Source organism: Vicia villosa, unplaced genomic scaffold (assembly GCF_029867415.1).
Source record: "Vicia villosa cultivar HV-30 ecotype Madison, WI unplaced genomic scaffold, Vvil1.0 ctg.000334F_1_1_3, whole genome shotgun sequence".
Lineage (NCBI taxonomy): Eukaryota > Viridiplantae > Streptophyta > Magnoliopsida > Fabales > Fabaceae > Vicia > Vicia villosa.
This window is the reverse complement of record NW_026705150.1, coordinates 78,415-87,162: the sequence shown is the minus strand read 5'-3', so window position 1 is coordinate 87,162 and position 8,748 is coordinate 78,415.

Sequence of the window (8,748 nt, the reverse complement as noted above, 5' to 3'; positions counted from 1 at the left end):
ATTGCATCCTCAGATGTCTGGAAAACCGTGCGTTAGGTTGATGAATAAGTCGTGCGTTAGACTAATCCGATTTGCATCCGTAGATGTCCGGAGGGCCGTGCGTTAGGCTTTGCTTTGAATAAGATTCGAACCTTTGTAATGTACCTGTCAGATAATATTCACTTGGTAACAATGTCAGTTTTATGCAATGTGTATGATGTATGTAATGAATGAGATTGGATTCTCAAAATAAATGAGAACCTTGCATGTTATGTACGTATTTGTCGCGATGCATTATGTATTATGTATGAACATGTATGCAATTGTATGAATATGTTTATGATTTATGACGTATGACTATGATTTATGCTATTTGACACATCTTGATTGAGAAGGTGGATCTCCATGTCATTGTAATTTTGATGTTTGATCTTATCTTGAAGATGCTCAGCTGGGGATTTATGATTTCTGCTTGGGGACGATCAGTAACTTGATGTACCCTGATTGGGGATTAGAGATATTAATACACCATGTTGGAGAAGAGCAAAGTGTTGGAGAACCGGTAGTGTTGAAGATGTAAACTCTGTTGGGGAGTCATGTCTTTGTCGGGACGAGTATGTTTGAAGATATCTTCTTGAGAATTGCTCTGTGGGGATATGATCTTGTGAAATCGGAGCTGTGGGAAGGCATGGATGCCTTGAACATTGCCCCCAGTATTATAGTAACTACCATTCCTGGATTTGATTAGGACACACCGCTGAGTATTGATCAAGATGTCAAATTGGACTTGCATAGATTTGCCCCCGCTAGTAGAGACTTTGAAAAGATTCGTCTCGCGAGGACTTTATGGGACATGCACTATGGGAGACATGCCCCTAGTAATCATAGGCCAAAGACAATATCCCATGTTGGTTGGGAAGTAGCTTCAGATCTATTTGGATGCATGCCCCTGACTGTTTGGCTTTTGAGAGATTCTTCGAATCTTGACTGGATTGCCCCAGATTGATCGGGAGAAACGTGCCATGCCCCTTGTATACGTAGGAGATATTGCTTCTTGGAGTAATCTGTGTTGGTTGGGATAACTTTAAGTCATTAGCCATACCCTGTGCAAATTCTTTCTGTTGCTAACATTTGAAATTATGTAGCAGAATTTGTTTAATAATGAATTCATGAGATGTAATACATACGTTTGTCTTGAGTTTTCGAAAAACATTAAAACAAAAGATGTAAAAGCGTGATATTTGTAAAAAACATGATGTTTGTAAAAAAAAGAAATACCAACTCAGCATTTGTGGTAAACCTTAAGGAGTCGGGATACCTTTGTTGTGACAGTATGCCTTCGAACTAACCATGCTTCAGTTAGGACTTTCAAGGGTTGTAGCGTGGCTTGGTTCACGGTTTAAGAAACAACGGATAAAGGATCAAAATTTGATTGTACCCGCCCCTCTTTGTGATGATCTTCAGTCCTAAGCTCAGTTAATTTAACTTATGCATTCAGGTTCCAAGAGCCTTTTGGATTTGCACCTTTGATAATGATGATGGTTCACAAGCAAAGAGAACTTTTGAGATGACAGTCACTTCTTCCTTTTGGTGGTCACAACATTGTGTTGTTCAGGAATTTATTGACTTCTCTTTTTTCATCTTTTTGATATCCCTAACTTTTGCCTGAACTGTCTATTTTGAGCTTACACTCAGTGGGATGCCTTGATTTTTGCCTAAGTCTTCTTTTCGATTTTTGACTTAGCAGGCTTTTCTTTGTATGTATATTTTTTCATTTCATTCATTTTTTCTTTTCGAAAGATATTGACTGCCTTGCTTAATGATTGATGAACCATCATTGGCTTTTGATTGACATCTCCAACACTTCTTTGATGTGTGCGGATGAACGCTTGTGATTGAAACCTTTGTTGAAAGGTGTACTGAATGATTCTCTTAAAATAGAATGCACAGCCAAATTAACTGAGAACTACCCTGCCCCAGGTTATGATCACGGGTTTTAATTAGTACAAGAAAGAGACTTCTACTTCTTAGGCTCAAAGGGGTTAACGAGGGATTAACATCCTTATATCTCCACTGTTTAGGAATTGAAACAATGCCTGTACATCGTCAGCATAGTCTGTTCGAAAGCATCTTGTACGAGGTTGTGGTATCATTTTCGTCATCCTCCCTTTAAAAGGCTTACAGCTTAGCAAGAGTTGAATATCGCAAAACATATGCAAAATAAAGACATAATTTAAAATGAGTGATAGCGAAATAAATAATTCAAGACAAGCATATGCAATGCACTGATGATAATTATTAAAACATATAATGTCTATTCATAAGTCGAATGTTTAAACAAACAGAATAGAAATTGCAAATGAAGGTAAAGCTAATGATTTAAAAGTTCATCCACTTTAGACATTAATCAGTCTTGTAGTGATTAGGCATGTGAGTAGTGATCACTACAGGAGTTCTTGGATGGTTGAATTCAATTTCTCCAGCATCGATCATGTCTTGAATCTTGTTCTTCAATGACCAGCAGCTATTTGTATCATGACCAGGACTATCAGAGTGGTATGCACACCTCACATTAGGATTATAGCTACGAGCAGAAGTACTAGGATTCTTAGGGGGATCCTTTAAGGTGATCAACTCCGACTTCAGTAGGTGTTGTAATGCTTGAGCCAGTGACATATTGATCTTTGTGAATTTACGCTTAGGTGTATCTGACTTGTGTCTTTGTTGTGGAACTGGTGTAGAGATCAGAATTGTCCCCACATATTGGTTGTGTTCATTGCGACCTTTCCGATTGTGCTCGGCATTAGTCAGGTGAGGTTCTTCAGATGAGTTAAAGTCAATGATCTTTTCATCAATTAAGTCTTGAATCTTGTGCTTCAATTGCCAACAATCCTTTGTATCATGACCAGGACTATTCGAATGATAAGCACATCTCGCATGGTACTTATACCCAGGAGTGGGGTTGGTAGGAAATGAATATGGAGGTAGTAGAGTTATCAAGTTCTGATTGAGCAGTTGTTGGAGAACTTGAGACAGCGGCATGGGTAATAGAGTGAATACTCGCTCAGGTTTGGATCTCTGATTATCTCTACTACCTTGATGCTTATATTGATTTTTCTCTTTCTCGATCAGAAGTGCCTTCAATTCTTCTTGCCCCTTGGCCAAGTGAAAAATTATTTTCTGGAACTGGTTATTCTGAGCCTGAAGATTTTTGACAGACTGTTCGAGATCCATTTTTCTCACTGAAATAAACAGCGGAAAGATGAGGCATTTGCTTTTATGAAACCTGTAATGTGATGTTTATGAATGATATGATTATGAATATGCAATGATCTCAAGGAGTTAAAGGCCTTTTAACACATTTAAAAAAAAGAAAAGTAGAAGCAAAAACAGATTAATTATTTTAATTAGAAACCAATGTATTATATGTTTTTTGAAGTTACATCAAATAAATACTAAATAATAAAAGAAATCATTCTTCAAGTCGGCGCTTCCTCTTCAATCCTATGATTTCTTCTTTATGGGCTTTGACCATCTCGTTCTTTTCTTGAATAAGCCTATCAATCTCTAACTCCCACGATTGTATTTGATCAGGTGAGATAAAGTCTTCAATCTTCCATTTGCGAGAGAAATAGTCAAGCATGCTATCTCGTTCTTTAGCATTAGCCACTAATACCGCTTTTTCTGCCTTAACCTCTTGTAGACGCTTCTCAAGATCAGCCTTTTCTTGTCTTAAGTGAGCAACGGTGGCAGCAAGGTCTTCGTTCGGAGCGGGTACATAAGGCTCAAATTCTACGTGAACCTCTGGAGGAGTGATCCTTGGAACAACAGGTGTGTCAGATGGATGTGGTATGCCAAACTCGACGACTCGGTCATAAACCCATTTAAAGTAAAGATCTGAAGGAGTATCGATCCTCGTTCCCAAATCTCTTACACCCACCTTTTTTACTTCATACCAAGCTTTAATGAAGCGATTCTTCTTCTTGGTTGTATCTGAACCATAGTCAAAACTTTCCGCACTAAGATATATGGAGCGGGGCTTATCTTTCAAAGCAAAACCAAACTGATGTCGAGCAAGTATAGGATTATAAGTAATTCCTCCTTGGGTGCCAAGAAGAGGCACATTAGGGAACTCTCCACAACGATCAAATAACTGAACTCCCTCGAACTTTTTTGGATACCAAATGATGTCGTCGTATGAAAGTTCCATAATCCTCTGAATCCAAGTCAAACCTTCTTCATTCTTTATTGAGGATCGGGGTAGGTGAGAAATAAACCACCTATGTAGGAGGGGAATGCACCCTAGAACACAACCTCGTCTCTTTGTCACTCTAGCATTGATGGAATGCAGTAAGTCACCAACTAGAGTGGGAACAAGATTCTTGCTAAGGAAGATCCTGATAGCAGCCTTATCAACAACTTTGTCGCAGCGGTGAAATAGAACTTGTCCATATATAAGCAGGGTTAGAACACTTTCCAAGGCATCCATGCTTAAAGCTTTAGCAAAGATCTTAGCTTTCTCGTACAAGAAATCCACGGGTATTCTAGAATAGTCTCTTCTGTTGATCCAAACCTTGCTAATTTCTGATCTTGGTAGATGTAGGGCAGCAGCAATGTCTTCCAACTTAGGATCTCCTTCCTCACCAGTGTAAGGAATTTGATCAGGTATGGGTATGTCCATTATGTAAGAGAATTCTTCCAATGTAGGTACCAGTTGAAAATCTCTATAAGTGAAGCAATGGAGAGGAGGATCATAAAACTGCATCATAGAGTTGAGGAGAGCTTCATCCACTTTGGTTCGCATTAAGCTTATCAGTTTGTTGAGAGGCTCAAAAAGAGCGAGAGAACCAGTAATATCATCACATAAGAGTCTCAATGTAGTAGGTACTTTCTTGAAGTTGAGAAAAAAAGGCTTTCGGATTAGAATTCCCATATTCAAATAACCTACAAAACAAATTATGGTTAAAAGACCTTTTTCTCCTTGAGATGGGTTAGTCATGTCATGAATGCATGTATGCATGATGCATCATAGAAAAATAAGTCCATACAAATCACACAATTTTTGGCTTAAGGCTTGCATGGAGTCTGATCAAGTGTCCTTCCCAAGGGTATTTCTATGGATAAGGATATTTCAGCAACAGGTTCTATAAGTTATCCAGAATTGTCAGCCCTTCTAAAGCACCCTCGGACATGATGCATTTGCACCATGCAATGATACTTTGAGAGAGAACCTATCTGAATTGTAGCATCGGGTAGCGACTAGTTCTTAACATTTGTCAAGAGTAGTCCCCCACTACGTTCCTAAAGGCCAGGATGGGTTAAGGGTAACTAAAGGTCCTTGAGCTCCGGCGCACCCACAGACACATACATAGACCTCCCTCATTTGAGAAAGGTGTGCATATGCTATGGAGTCCTAACTCAAGTGTGAACTTCATATTGACTCATCTCCCACATATGTGAAAGAGGTCGCCATGACTATGCCACTCCTAATCTTAAGTGTACTTGAATCCGGGTGTAGGATTCGTCCTTCAGTTAATTCCCAAAACAACCCTGGAAAATAAAGCAAGCAAAGCAAACAATATAATACAATTAAGTGAATCCTAAACTTTTAAGGTAACCCCTCTTTTTAATCGAAGTTTCCCCAGCAGAGTCGCCAGTTCTGTAATACGGTGAACTGACTTTTAATCGAAAATGTCGCGGTTAAGCATGAGTCGCCACCGACTTTTCTTTTATCCAATTTAGGAAAGGCTAAAAGAACAGGAAAGACCTTTTGAAAGATTTTGAGTTCGGGGGGTAAGTTATACAAAGGGAAGGTGTAAGGCACCCTTTGCATCCATGGTTTTCCATGGGCTCTTAATTGCTTTGCTATTTGTTTTCAGAAATGTAGAAGAAAAGAATAGGGACTTTAGCTCGTAAATGAGCGTAGCCCTTTTGAAGGTTTATGAGAAAGAATATGAAAAATGTTTTTAGAGCAAGGCAAAGCAATTAAGAGCAATTACCTTATAGTTTGAAAAAGGAGTTCTTTTAGCCTTTTAGAGTGAAAGGGTCTATCCTTTCCATAAGTGGGCAGGAAGCCTTTCATTTGGAGGTTGAAGGGTCATCGAGAGTTCGTTCGCCATAAGACTATCCCATGCCATAGGGAGGCAGGTAGTCTAAGGGAAGAACCAGAATAGCCTTTTCGTAGGCAGCCAGAGGATACCTCAGCCTTTCCGTAGGCAGCTTCCGAGGGTCGAGATCATGTGTATCGAAGGCAGCATCATTAGGGACCTATGATCTTTGCATAATCGAGGCAACATGGCTGAGGTATCCTCGTATTCGAGGGATATGGATATTCTGCAAAAAACACAAGGCAACAGGCAACAAGGCAACAAGAGGGGTTACCAAAAAGTATGCGTGGGTGCAACAATCACGTGATCAATTCGGATATTTATATTGTAATTAGGTGATTCTAATTCAATTAAATGGTTGTCACTCCCTAGGATTACTAACCACATCAATTAATATAAATAGTAATAATAGCAATATGGGGAAGGGGAAAAGAAACCAGCGGATCCCTAATAGGGTTTGGCATAAGTAATAATAATAGAAAAGATGAATTTCAAGGTTACCGAACATCCGAGCTCTGACTGGTTGACTAACCCTGAAATTGGAAAAGGAAAAATAAACGCAAAGGGGTGAGTGCATTATCAATTCCATGACAAATAAAGTTAACCCTAATCTGATAAAAATGGCAAAAGGAAATTAAAAGTAAAATACGAAATAGGACTTAACTTTTTTATTTGATCTGATATGGTTAGCAGTCGGAGGTAGCCTCGAGGTTAACCCTGAAAAAATGGACAAAAATAGGCAAAATACGTGAGTGTAAAATAGTCCATTGACTTTCGAGGTTTTCAACCCTATAAGGCAAATGAATATTTAAATGATAAAATAATAAAGAAGGGTAAAGTCGGGACTTAGCTTCGTAGAGGGCGAGGCGCGTAGTCGGAAGGCATCTTAAAAAGTCAACCCTGGAAAGGCACAAAAAAAGAAATGTTCAGTGTAGGACAGATTCTCGTAAACCCTGATTCGGGCGTTTAAATAAGATAAATGCTCGATTTGATTAATTATTGGTTTCGCAACCTAATTAATTAAATCGGGGACAAGAAAATAATTTAATTAGACAAAAAACAATTTTTCATGAATTTTTGGAATTAAAATGAAATAAATATGAATTAAATATAAGTTAAAATAAGAAAAAGAAATAAATATATAATTAAATATTAAATATATGAATATATAATTAGGAAAATAAAATTATTATAAAATAAAATATAATAAATATAATAAAAAAAGCATATATGAAATTAATAAATAAAATAAATACATAAATATTAATTATATAAAAAAAGTTTTTATAATAAAACATGTAATTAGTTTATTATTAAAGAAAAAAAATTTAAAACAATACACATATATATATATATATATATATATATATATATATATATATATATATATATATATATATATATATATATATATATTAAAAATAAAAATAAGGATTTATGCAATTAAAAAGAAGAAAAATTAGAAACTTAGCGTTTTGATCCAGTGTGGCATGACTCTGATGGTTCATGGCGCACCTGCGGCTTCCTGCGCATTGGACGAGACTGGAAGATGATCGTGTGGCCAGGAGAGTGAATGACCATGGTATCACATGTTTCTTAACGCACCAGATCCTATGAGTAACCAAACGCGCGCGCCAAAAACTGTTTTGAATGGACCAGTCACGTGTGGCCACGTCTTCGTCTTCTTCCCCAATTTCTAAAACAAACCCTTTTTACAGCACTTTTTACAAAAAGCGCCATGAAAGCTTCACCTGAAAATAGCGATTAGGGCCAAACACATACCAAAATATTTCGCGAGGGGTCCATTGTGTTCGTATGGATCTTACGAACCTGATCATGGCATCAATTGGATCAAAAGGAACCTGCATCAAAAAGCCCTAATTCGAAGGCTTGAACCCTAACATGGCATATTGCTCATAACCGAATCATAACGCAACAAACTTTCCAGAAACGATAAACATAACATTCTAAACACGAATATGCAATTAGATTATGATATGCATGCTTAAAATAATGCTATCGAAGAAAATTAGAATCAGACAAAGAATGACTTACAATGCTTTGTTCTTGATGCCTCAATGCTCGAAAACGATTGGGATTCACTCAATGATGATCCAGGAATGTGTTTGGATCGATCAAATGCCTTGAATTGTCCTGTGATGCAAAATTCAAGTTTGAGATTTTGATGAACTTTGGAGCTTGAGTAGGATTCTCTTCTGCAGAAAACTTGTAACCCTTGCCATCTGAACTCGTTCAGTACTTATAGGAGACTAATTTAGGTTAATAAAATATGAGCAAATCTCAATGAATCCTTGATTTGTCAATTGGGAAATTTGATTGAAAATTAGTTAATATTGATTCAATCTTGTCCAATTTTATTTTGCACGAAAATATGATGATTATGGGACATAATTGTGATTGGATTTGATTGGAATTGGATTTTTAATTGAACATTCTGATTTTCATGATTTATATAAGTTAATTATCATATTTAAATGATCAAAAAAATTATATAAAATCAAATAAAAGTCAAAATTTCGTGGGAATTGGGTTTGAGGCTTTAGATGACTTGTGGATCAAGATTGAATCAAAATAACTTAGGCCCATTTGCAAAAATATTCAAATTCTTTCACATTTTTCCCTCCAAAATAACTCAACTTTG